Raw genomic sequence first — 12568 nt, 5'->3', positions numbered from 1 at the left:
TACTGTGAGGGAGTTAACCAATAGAGAAGGTCAGTGAGCATCAAAAAGAAGATACTGATAAGATTACATTGATCAATATCAATTGAAGATATTGATCAGATACCTGTTCGAAACAAATGCATTGCAGAGTAATGAGCAAGATTAGAACCTCAGTTGAGACAAGTGTTAGAAATCACAAACAAGATTAAGGGAGTTGATAGAAGCATCAATGGTTGATAAGGAACAACAAATAATATCAAGGGTTGAAAAGTGAATGCAAATATCAGTATATCTATTTAGTTATGTAATAACTAAACAATCACAAAGCAAGAGAAAGATTAATAGATTGACTAAGAGGAGGATCCATGTTCGCCATCAAAGAAAATAATTAATGGAGAACATTTTCAAGAATCAATGATGGCCATTGGAAACTAGTATTGGCTAAGGCATGAACCAATTACATTACAGGCTAATGTTTTTGAATATTAATGATTGAATAACATCCATAATCAATATCATAAATAGTGATCGATAAAAATAAAAAAGACTACCTTATCCATAATATGATAGTTTATGTTAGTGTTAGCATTGAGTTGTTAACAAACTGATGTCATTATGCAAAGACAAAATGTTAATCCATTCTCAGCAATTACTAATCATGAATAGGTACCTTGATGATGGTAATCAAGCCTGATCTAGATTAAGACAATGAATTATGATATGTTTTAATAAGTAATTAATAATGAAAGGAGGTAATTACAAGGTTGTGTTACAATTAGCTGTTATGAAGAGTGACATTACAAAGAGACAAAGAGCATTCTTTATCCTACATGACTTCTCACACCAAGTGCATGGTATAAAAGGACATTTTTTATTATTTATTTCAACATCAATTTGAAATAAACATGTTATGTTGAACGACTACCTTTGGCATTATTAGTTGCACACATTTAAAGAAAGATCAGACATAGCACCCCTGTTGCGAGAATTATTCAATCATATAAGACATAGCACCCCTATTGCAAGAATTATTTGATCATATCAGACATAGCAACATTTCTAGAATTTCATAAGCCTATTAGCAAATTGGAAACATCAAATCTCACTTTAAACAATAATTAGATTTGATTGCAAATAGTGAAGGATTATATTAGAAACAACATTAATACAATTGTATCACCATTAGCAATAAATAAGGATTAGATATTGCATGTTATCAAAGTCATACTAGTGACAACAATTTGCATTGGTAGAAGCAATGCCATTACATCTCCATTGCATATAGTTTATATTGACATAATTGACATAGCAAGGATCATTCCACTAAGTGCAAGAAGTATTAATTCTTTTTAGCATATATATATATATATATATATATATACCAAAGATAGCAAATGAAAACTCAAATATTCTAAGTTTAGGGATTGCAGTAATTATCTTAAATTGAAATTAAATAGGGATTGCAGTAATTATCTTATAATGAAATTAAATCTGCCAATCAATTATTGTTGACATAAACAAAATTAAAATGTTGAAATCACTTATAGAATATACTATGGTAAATGTTGTCTAGTGACCCATAACCATTTCTATCATGGCTTTGATATTGCTTATTTGGACCACCTTCATACTGGATACTGATCTTAGTTTGGGCATGGCCATGATATACCTTGGGTACATCCCTAAGCCTATGAATATGTCCTAAATGTCTCAATTCTTATTAAGAGTGCAAAGGGGCAATATAAATAAATAATTATGATTAAATTAACATACTTTTAATTAAAAATTCTTTAAAAGTGAACATAGAAGCTGATATATAGGCTTAATCTTAATTGAAATCATAGTATTTGAAAACATGTGATAAAATAGTAAGCTAAGTATACAAGAATATCAGAAACAAACATATACCAAAAAATAATAGCCATTTTAGCCTCAATGGTTTAATAATTTAATGAATACATTGTTCCTAATATATGTTTCTTTTTCAATAGTAACATGAAACCAAAGCAAAAGTCTCTAACTACCATCAATCCTTTTACATAATATGACCCAAGGTGCTAGGATGCATAACTAGTATCTTCACTTTTATAGGCCAATCAATTGCCATAGCAATCCCTTAAAGACTAGATCAAACCATAGTCACAAATCAAGCTAATAAAGTATATGAATGAAATCACAACCATAGTAACCAAAAGGAAATGAAAAGATATCTTCACCATATAGCATACATGGTTTTTAACATGTAGGATAATGCCATAAATGTCGAATGAATCATATAATCCAAAGTCACAATGAGCCTCTTTAGTGGTTATTCATGTACCATGGTTGATGGGAATGATCCACACTAAAAAACTCTTGTTGTTGCCCAAATGTCGATGTTGCTGCATAATCATTCACACCAAGATCTGAATTTCTTCCTTGAGAAGTTGGAAAAGAGGGTCGCTATTGGTCAAATGTTGATACTACTGAAAATGATCCATTGACACAAAGATCAGGATTTCCTCCTTGTCAAGTTGAAAAATAGGGTTGTTGTTGCTCAGATGTTGGTACTATTACAAATCCATTCACATGAAGATCTGGATTTCTTCATTGTGAAGTTGGAAAAGAAAGTTGTTGTTGCACAGATGTTGATACTGCTGCATACTCATTCATATGAAGATTTGGATTTCCTCCTTGTGTTGTTGGAAAAGAGGATTGTTGTTGCTCATATACATATCTGTTCACAATAGGATCTTGATTTGCTCCTTGAGGAGTTGGAAAAGTTCCTCCTATTGTTAGAAAAGAGGATTGTTATTGCTCATATGCATACTCATTCACTATAGGATCTTGATTTGCTATTTTAGTACTTGGAAAAGTTCCTTGTGATGTTAGAAAAGAGGATTGTTGTTGCTCATATGCATATCTATTCACAACAGGTTCTTGATTTCCTCTTTGAGTAGTTGGAAAAGTGAAATCTCTTATTTGTGAATGGCTATTCCAAGAATTGTTACAAAGAGATGATCCTATCTGTAGATTGTTGTTCCCATGGTAAGGAAGGGATGGATATGTCTCAATCTTTTGATAATTAGGGTGAGATAGATATTCTTATTGTTGCTGGTTCAAATATGATGTAGGTCCTCCATTCTGGTTTGAATCTAATGTGGGTCCAACACCACCCACATTTTGGTTCAAATAAGTTGACAACAAAGATGGTCTACCATTGAATGTTAATGTTAATGTTAGCATTGAATGTTGTCTCCATTTCACCTAGAATAGTCCATCTATAACATAAACAAGATATTACTAACCTAATATATGTAGGAAGTGTGGTTTGACTGGTGTACACCAAGAGAATTGACAAGGAAAGCTAATGAATTTGAAGCCAACCGGCCTTAATAAGGGGTTTGTTTCATGTTGGAAGATGTCAGTACATGTTGAATGAATGGTGAAAAACTTGATAGCAGAGTAACTAGCCTTTTTTATTGATGCAGGCAAGATTTTTCCACAAACATGCTGAGTCTTTGCAAAAAACTTGGTGAGGTTTCAGGCATACTCTTTCAGTGAAACAAATAAGTATGCCTAGCAATAGTCCCACCAAATAACAGGATCCGATAACACCAAATCAACATGATATATTCCTTGCAATAACAGTACTAGGGAGACTTAATATATATGTGAAAGAAGTTATCCAACAAACCACAAAATTGAAGATTAGCACTTTTCCAGAAATCTAGACTATTGGTAAAATTAAATCCTATTCATGTAAAAACTTTTGGACAAATAAATTTGCGGCAAATGCAAATGGTTGAGGAAGCATCCAGTTCAAGAGAACTCTAGACGTAGCAACAATGATAGTGGATTGTCCCAATAATTTGAATATAGGATTTGAAAAAATGTTTGGTATAAACAAGAGAACTATAGTTGCTGAAAGTATCACAATAGATTGATGCATTTAAATGCCAAGCATATTGAATTGTCTCATTCCAAAAGCCTGTCCACAAAATGTTCCTAGAGTAGTTCCTATTCCTAGCTACCCTCCCAAGGTTTTTAAAACCATAAATAATGAAATGTCTGATTACACTTAGTCTGCAGTCCTTAGGATAATAGTCTTCAGCAACAATGATAACTATCTCTTACTCCAGTCTCAAGTTGTATAAACCTCTTAATAAATTGATGAAAATATGATGCCCCTGTTGAAATTTTTTCAAAAGTTAATGTCCATTTTCCTGGAACACACATGGATCACATCTAATTCATATTTCCTTTTATATCTTACTGAAGAGCATATATTTCCTGGAGGAAAACATTGCTATACATAAATATGTTTCAATCTTTTAGTCATCTTCATTAGTTGATGCATTAATCACATTAGTCATTGCTATCAAGATTAGTCAAGGCATGCTGCTGATAGCACCTAAGTAACTTTCACCTTGTGACATCTCTTTGAGGCATTTTGCAAATAATTAAGATACTTTGTCTATAACTCCACATTTTTCAAACATCTCAGCCTTCTAGAAATAATAGGATCATTTTAGTTACATTTGAAAACATTAGTCAACAATTTCCATATGTGCAAATATAAACATTAATTGCAACATGTCTACTTTATTTGCAGATATATTTTCCTATGAAGAAAGACCACACCTGACAATATAAACCCAGAACAAAATAATGAGAAAATGTCTACATTGTGGTCTTAGTTCCGAAGAAAACCTGACAAATGTTATTGTCCTTGCAAAAAGTGTAAGGGCTTAAAAAATTGAAGAATTCTAATCACAACAGCCTAGAGTCATTGTAGGCAACATGGTCACATTGGAGGGGGCCATGATTTTCATCCATTGTTGAATGTGGATTTCCTACTGGAGGAACATGGAGGTGTGAATATCCAAGTTGAGGATAACACTCCCATGGAAGAAGATGATAATGTGCCATAGGACATGATTGAAGAAGATGGTATTGGAGCAGGTGATGAAGAGCTCACAATGATGGTACTACCAAATCTGATAATGACGATGAAGATGGTCTTGATATACCTTTACTTGAGAAGGCACATGAGACCTTATATGAAAGCTCCCAAACAACTCTACTCTTCACTATAGTGTTGTTGGTGAACTTAAAGGTTATGAATGGTTTATCCAATGTAGCAATATCACGCATGTTAAGATATGCCATTTTGTTCATCTTCAGTGTTAGCATACAATTACTATTCATCATATTAACAATGCATATTTGTTGTTTTAGGTTGATAGGTGAGTTTCTGTTACCACCATCAAACATTTTGCCTCATTCATACCAAGAATTATCTACTATTATGAATCAGATTGGAATGAAGTATCAGACAATACATGCATGTCCCAATGATCACATTCTATATAATAAACAACATGAATTTGCAATAGAATGCCTTGATTGTCATATTAGTAGATATCGATAAGATCAATTAATAAAAAAGATACCTCACAAGGTTCTTCAGTACATTCCCATTATTCCACGTCTTCAAAAATTATTCAGGTGCACTAGCTTGACACAATTTGTGGATTACCATGCATGTAATAGAAGTCAAGATGCCATTATGTGAATGCCTGCCGATGGTTCTACATTTAAAGAGATAGAAGAAACATGGTCACACTTTAAAGAAGAACCTCATAATTTGAAGCTTTCATTAGCAGTGGATGGTGTCAATCCATATGGAGATATGAGATCTGTTTACTAAGTGTGGCCTATTTTTGCCATTAACAATAACATTCCTCCTTGGATATCCATAAAGAGGGAGCACATAATGTTGTCAATGATTGTGCCAAGCATTTTTTCATTTTATAGTTATCTAAATTAATTTATAAATATTGCATGAAAATGGTCATAATAATTATGTAATCTTTATGTTCATTCAATTACTAGGTAAGTACCAAGTTAAAGATATGAACATGTATATTGAGCCCCTAATTGATGAGTTGTTGAAGTTATGGAATGGCATCACTATGTATGACATCTCTAAACCAATAGGACATCGACAATTTCAATTCCATGCAATGCTTGTATGGACAATACATGATGCCCCTGGGCTAACTCATTTTTGTGGTATGTTATATTGTTAAGATCACATATTTTTAGTATATTATAGTGCTTACACATTACTATTGTATGCTTAAGTTGTGCATGATAATTGTCCATGATCCAATTGTACATGATCTTTTACATCTTTAGACAAAGGGAAAATTTGCATGTCAAGTTTGTGGTCCAAAGATGAAATCTCGTCATTCAAGAAGTTTAGGAAAGCAAGTGTTCAATGAGTTTAGGTACTTTCTTCACAATAATCATAGTTATCAAATTGCTGAAAAACATCTTTTCAATGGGAAAGAAGATACATCATCAAGGCCACGAAGAATGACATATAATCTATGGAAGTAGGAATACAATCGACTAAATCATCGAGGTAATGCCCAATTTATTGTCTGAAGTTTAAAATTTATATTTTGATATTGTCTTATATTTACTAATGCTGTAATTGATGCCCATGAAGGTCGTCAAGGCATCAATGAGAAACTTCCTAGAGGAATGCAAAGTTATCCTACTCAATTTAGTAGGTTACCATACTACAAGGATCACCCATTCATGTATTTTTTTGATGCTATGTATATTGGAAAGAATGTAATAGAGACACTATGGAAAATTTTGGATGGAAGGCGTGATAGAGAACAAATTGCCAAAATTTGTACTGACATTCATGAATCCAATCATGCACTAAAAAGTTTCATTGAATCAAATAGCAATGGAGACCTTATAAATAAAAATGCCCTTCCTTTGTTATTAACAGAGCAACAAAGTGATGCATTAAAAGCAATTATAAAAAAAGAAAAATTTCCAATAGGATTTGCTGCAAATATAAGCACTCTTCTATCAAAGAAAGATGATTTTGGGCTAGGGTTGAAAACACATGATTGGCATACCTTCTTCAAGGTAAGTTATGTTCTCTATTTATAATATATTTGTAAAATTGAATCTACTACCTATCACATTATTTAATAATATATTGAAAGGATCATTTTTTAATAATTGTAGTACGTTCTATCTCTATCCCTTCCACACTAGTTTGACAACAATATTAAACAAGTTATATATGATCATGAAAAATACATGAGGTTGAATGTATTTTTTCTTAGAGTTGTAGCTTTTTATCTAAAATCTATTTTATAATTTTATTTAAAATCTCGTTTATGTGTTTTTGTACGTTGAATCTCTTTTAGGTGTTTATCATCTAAAGAAATTGATTAAAAAAATATAAAATATTGAAAGAAATTTTTTTTGCAGCTTATGTGTGAAATGCAAAAGTGTTTACCTTCAACCTTTTTCAATGCTCAAGAACACTACCTCATACATCAAGTTGAGGAGATTGAATTGTGTGGACTTGTACAAATTAGGTCAATGTGGATGGTTGAGAGGCACTTGAAATTTATGAAGGGCTTGGTTCAACAAAGAGCACATCCTGAGGGTTCTATGGTAGAGGGATATATGGTATACTAGATCATGGTGCACATTAGTGAATATCTTCCAAAGTTTGCAACAAATATCCATGTAGATCGCATTTGGGATCCCAACTCTAATGACAAATTAGAAAGGGGAGTACTTGACAGGGAAAGGTAGATTGAGCAGAGTGAGAGGTAATTATAAGTTTTTTTTTTGTAGTTTAATAATTCTTATCCATCATCAATATATATAAGTTGTTTCTAACTGGTGTAATTGTCTTCTTTATAGTTGGTCATGAGTGGGATGCACTACATTTGTATATTGCAAACAATCTTGATTGGATGACAGTATGGATTGAACAATGTCAAGAAAATGGTCGCTCATTAACATGGGATGGTGTTGCATCATTGGTTAAAGAAGCCCATCGTAATGGAGATCCCAATGGTATGCCAATGGTACTTGATCTAGTATATGACTTAAGAGATAAAAAGGTATGCATAAGATTACTAATCATGAGACATAAGTTTAATATCAACTCACAGATCAATGCAAATAATCTTGACATGTTTGAATAATTGCAGGTCAAACACCACAAAGCTATGTACTACCATGGGTATAAATTTCACACAAAAAAGTCAAATGAAATGAAGAAAACATGCGATTCTCGGATAAGTTTTGTCTTCATGGTCACCAATATTTCATCTAGAACTGACATACATCCTTAACAATCTAAAGATCGATACTCTGACATTTTGGATGATATATTTCAGTGTGAATTTAATTCATTCAAAATAGTTCTATTAGTCATCAAATGGTACAAGCTATGACTGAATCAAAATGATTCTGATAGGTTTATTATTGAACATGATAGTGGATTTACTATGATTAATACAAGGTCATTTGAGCTAGTCGGAGATGAGCCCTATGTTCTTCCAAGCCAATGCAAGCAAGTGTTTTACTTTGGTGTTTCACACAAATCAGGTTGGTCATTTGTTGTTAGACATGACCCAAGAGGAAGGCCGGTAAAGTATAATATGATGGAAGAAGAAGATATTGAAGAAGCACAAGATGAAGTAAATGATTATCAAGAACGACACTTACCCAATGATGAAGAAGAAGAAGATGGTGATGATTTTGGTCATGCTAATGATAATGGTGATAATAATGATGATGATACTGATGATGATCATGATCATGGCGATGAAGATGGTGATGATCATGAAGATGATGGTCATGATGATGATGGTGATGAAGATGATGATGATGGTGATGAAGATGGTGGCAGTGAGAACGATGATCAAAGTGACAAGTATAATGATGGTGATGATGATGATGATGACATGGATGAAGATCATGATGAACAATGATCAATGCCAACTATGATGGGGTCATGTACAACCAATTTTTTTCTTCCAAACCATATGTGTAGATATAAACATTAAGTAGAGCATGTCAAATATATTTTTAGATATACACATTAGTTACACCAAATTTTTGGCTAACTTAAGACAAATAATTTACATATAAAATCTAGTTTATTATTAATATTTTTTTTTGGTAAGTCTATTACTTTAATTTTGATGCTAATTTCTAAGACTTACTAATTTTTTTCACAAGGTGACATGGATGCACCATCTCACACACCTTTAGTGGAGCTAAACATTAATTATTGTAAATTTTAATGTTAATATAGAAAAAAAGTTGTATTATTATGTTCTTTTCTTTATGGCTTTGGAGTTATTTTGATGAAATTTTACTGATATTTGATGTCACAAATGATAGGAAAAAGCTAGAATGATAGCTGATCAAATGTGATCTAAAATACGGGTGTCATTTCTGCATGGCATTGCCCTTAGTGATGACCCTATGTTCATGGACCAGTAACTCAAACAAAGATACACTAATGAAATTGTTAACATCATCATTGAGGGTGACATAAGCAAGGAGAAAGAGGCACTAAGAAAAGAATTGGACCATAGGGTCCAATCTTTGAAGGTAAGCAGTAATTCGACTAAAGCAATAATAGAAGTTCAATAGATGTTAATATTTTATAGTATTTTATGGATGATGATCTCTAATTTTATGTCTTCTTGTATAGAAATATGTGACAGTTGTGACATCACATGGTAAACATGGTGAGGGTTGTAGTGCACAACCTTCATGTAAGTAACACTTTGTTTGTTTATTTTCATCAACATTATAACTCTTACCTTTTGTTCTTTTGTGGATGCTTCTAGCTAGTATCCCATTCGATCTTTATCCATTTCAAATGTCTTTGCTAACAATATTGTATTCTTCAACTCATTATGAAGTGCAGACGCCTCCTTCGATCGGTGGTCCAATATTGCCTTGTGCATTGTCGGCAACAAGATCCATGCAAACATCCTCATCTATGCCCACTACAACTGGTAAAAACTTGTTTTTCTATATTTTGTAATGTGCTAATCATGCATTTTTTTTTTTTGTGTGGATTTTGTACTCATGTACCTATCATATGTACCAGAGTACAAAATCTAGTGATTAGTACTTTGGTACATGTGATTGATCCATTTCTTGGAGCAGTCTGTGTAATTATTACTTTAGTTCCACCACCAAAAAAGCATTCCTCATCACTATAATTTTTAGCCTTATGTATATATCACTATGTATAACCATAGATAAGAGCTTGGGGTGAATTGTATTTAAGACATTAGGATTTGTGAACCTGAGCTATTAAGCCTTGCATGCAGAACATACTTCTTTGGCTTTTCATTTGTATCTTCAATGGTAGCTTTCATTTATGCATTTAAAATCCTATTGAACTTTTGTAAACCTATAGATCATTGATGCTTTCCACTGCCTCATAGTATGGATATCAACACATATTAAATTACTTTCTTTCACATGCACACTATTAGTCAAATCTATCTATTGGAAAAAAAAAGTACCAAAGTAGGTTTCTCCCAACAATATTAGTATTGGATGTTGACAAAAGAAACTACACTAAAAAAAAATGAGATACAGTAAAATTCACCATAAGTTGTGTGTTATCCCTGCACTCTAGTCACAAACTAGAGAGAACAATGATGCTTAAAGGATGTTTCTCAGGAACCCAAGTACTCTAGATGCAATGTAAATCAACTGTTTCAATTCTTGAAAAGTCATATTAAATGAAACATTAAATATGTTGTCTCCTATAGTGACATGCTTGAGGTATAAAACTCAAATTATGCGAAACAGTTTTTGGGAAAAACTGTATATGCTTTTTGAATCAACTTTTCCCTTCTTGATGATGGATCAGTGATTGCAAACCAAACAATCAATTCAAAATACATATACAATTTTTTCTATGAAACTCTTGCACATGCTATATGAATTGTGCAAAGCTCATGCCCACTATTAAAATGATGATTTATATTCACCCATTTGTGTACTGCCTTCTATTGTTCTTGCAATGATAGATTCTATATTCCATGACCTATGTGAACTGCTAGACCTGTTCAATTGAACAATTTAGAATACTTTTACTATTGTTACATGTACAGGGAGTAGGCAAAACATTATTTTACATGACTATTGTATACTTGTAAACAATAATAGATGCCTGAATTAGAGAAATTGACAATAGATTGTTAGTGTACGCACTCTGTCATTGGCACTTCATTGCTTTGTATAAATGTTAAAGTGTACGCCTAATGAGGCCGATTAACATTACAAGTATTTAACCCCACAATAAGTGGCTCATTTCCAATGATCTATCACAAACCTCTACTAACAAAACCATCACAGAATTAGTTGCCCTTTGCTTATGGAAAAAACTATTATCACACATAAAATAGAAGTTAAAAATGAAACCATTATATGTTATTGTATGTGTAAAATGAACTATGTCAATATCAGATCTAGAATTGTTATACTACATGCATCCACCAATGCCAATCTATGATCAATCACGATCTTTATCAACTCTAGCTCTACCTATATCACTACTCTGACCACTCATGCTAAAATATTCAATTCTACTATAATGTAGCAAATCAAAACACAACTTAACTGATCGCTCCAAAGTTCAATTGCCAACTAACATAGAAGCTCTTGACCAAGGGCATTCCAAAGGAAATTACATGCTATGCTACCATGATGTGCAACTCAATGCTGACCACTCGAATAGAACAATAAAACTCAAAGAAGTCACATATTACATCATAAATAATCATAATTATGTATTAATATGAAATAATTCAATTTGTAAAAACCACAAAGCAGTGATTTCTGAATCATTGCCACCATAAAAATGAATTTGCAAACAACATACTCATTGGATAGCCCATGTTCAACCTACATTCGTATTTAGCTAATCTCATAACCTCCACTCACCTAGACTGCTAATAAAACATAGACTTAAGCCAGTTCATCAAGTTGCTCTGATCTCCTTGTAGATTAAATTATTCCACTATTGTCAACTTTTTTTAATTCACAATACTAGTTATGACAACTTTCTTTAATTTACAATACTAGTAATGAACAGATAACTTGAGACTTGGATAATTTTTTAATCTCAAACTTAATTCACAAATTGGTCACTCATTTATTTGCCTCGAAGGTTACTTGGCATTTGAAACTTACATTTGCTGGTCACATGTCAGATTCCTTGCTGAACAACAATGCGAGGCAACTTTCCACTCAATGGAACATATTTTCAACATAATGAGGTTTGCTTCACTTCTACTCAAGAAAATTTTCTTTTCCATAATATATGTGCTGAGAAGTAATAGCATTATTGCGTGTCAACACAAGGAGAATGAGTAGTGATAGGAAATATTAATCACCCTACAAATTTTACTTAACTAATTGGAAAAATTAAATGTCAAAACATAATAGAAGATTCATTAAACATTCCAACCTTTTGTTTGTTTGGTTTGAGTGGGCCAAAAGGGGTGTTTAATCAATATTAGCACTTATTCACCACTACTGCTAAATAAGTTCACCAATGTTTATCTAAAATTCTAGAATGAGGGGATGTAGTGATACAACCTGCAAAAGGTTTCCTAAATTTCGATGAGCTAACTGGCAGGAGCAGCTATTAAATTACTATAAACAAATTAAAAGCTAGGGGAGAAAATGTCAATGTAGGTAAAATGTTGGTTAGAATGTGTTTTCACATGTT

This window comes from Cupressus sempervirens, chromosome 6 (genome assembly GCF_028749045.1).
Source record: "Cupressus sempervirens isolate cs-2001-9-10 chromosome 6, ASM2874904v1, whole genome shotgun sequence".
NCBI classification, from domain to species: domain Eukaryota; kingdom Viridiplantae; phylum Streptophyta; class Pinopsida; order Cupressales; family Cupressaceae; genus Cupressus; species Cupressus sempervirens.
This window is presented reverse-complemented; position numbering follows the sequence as displayed.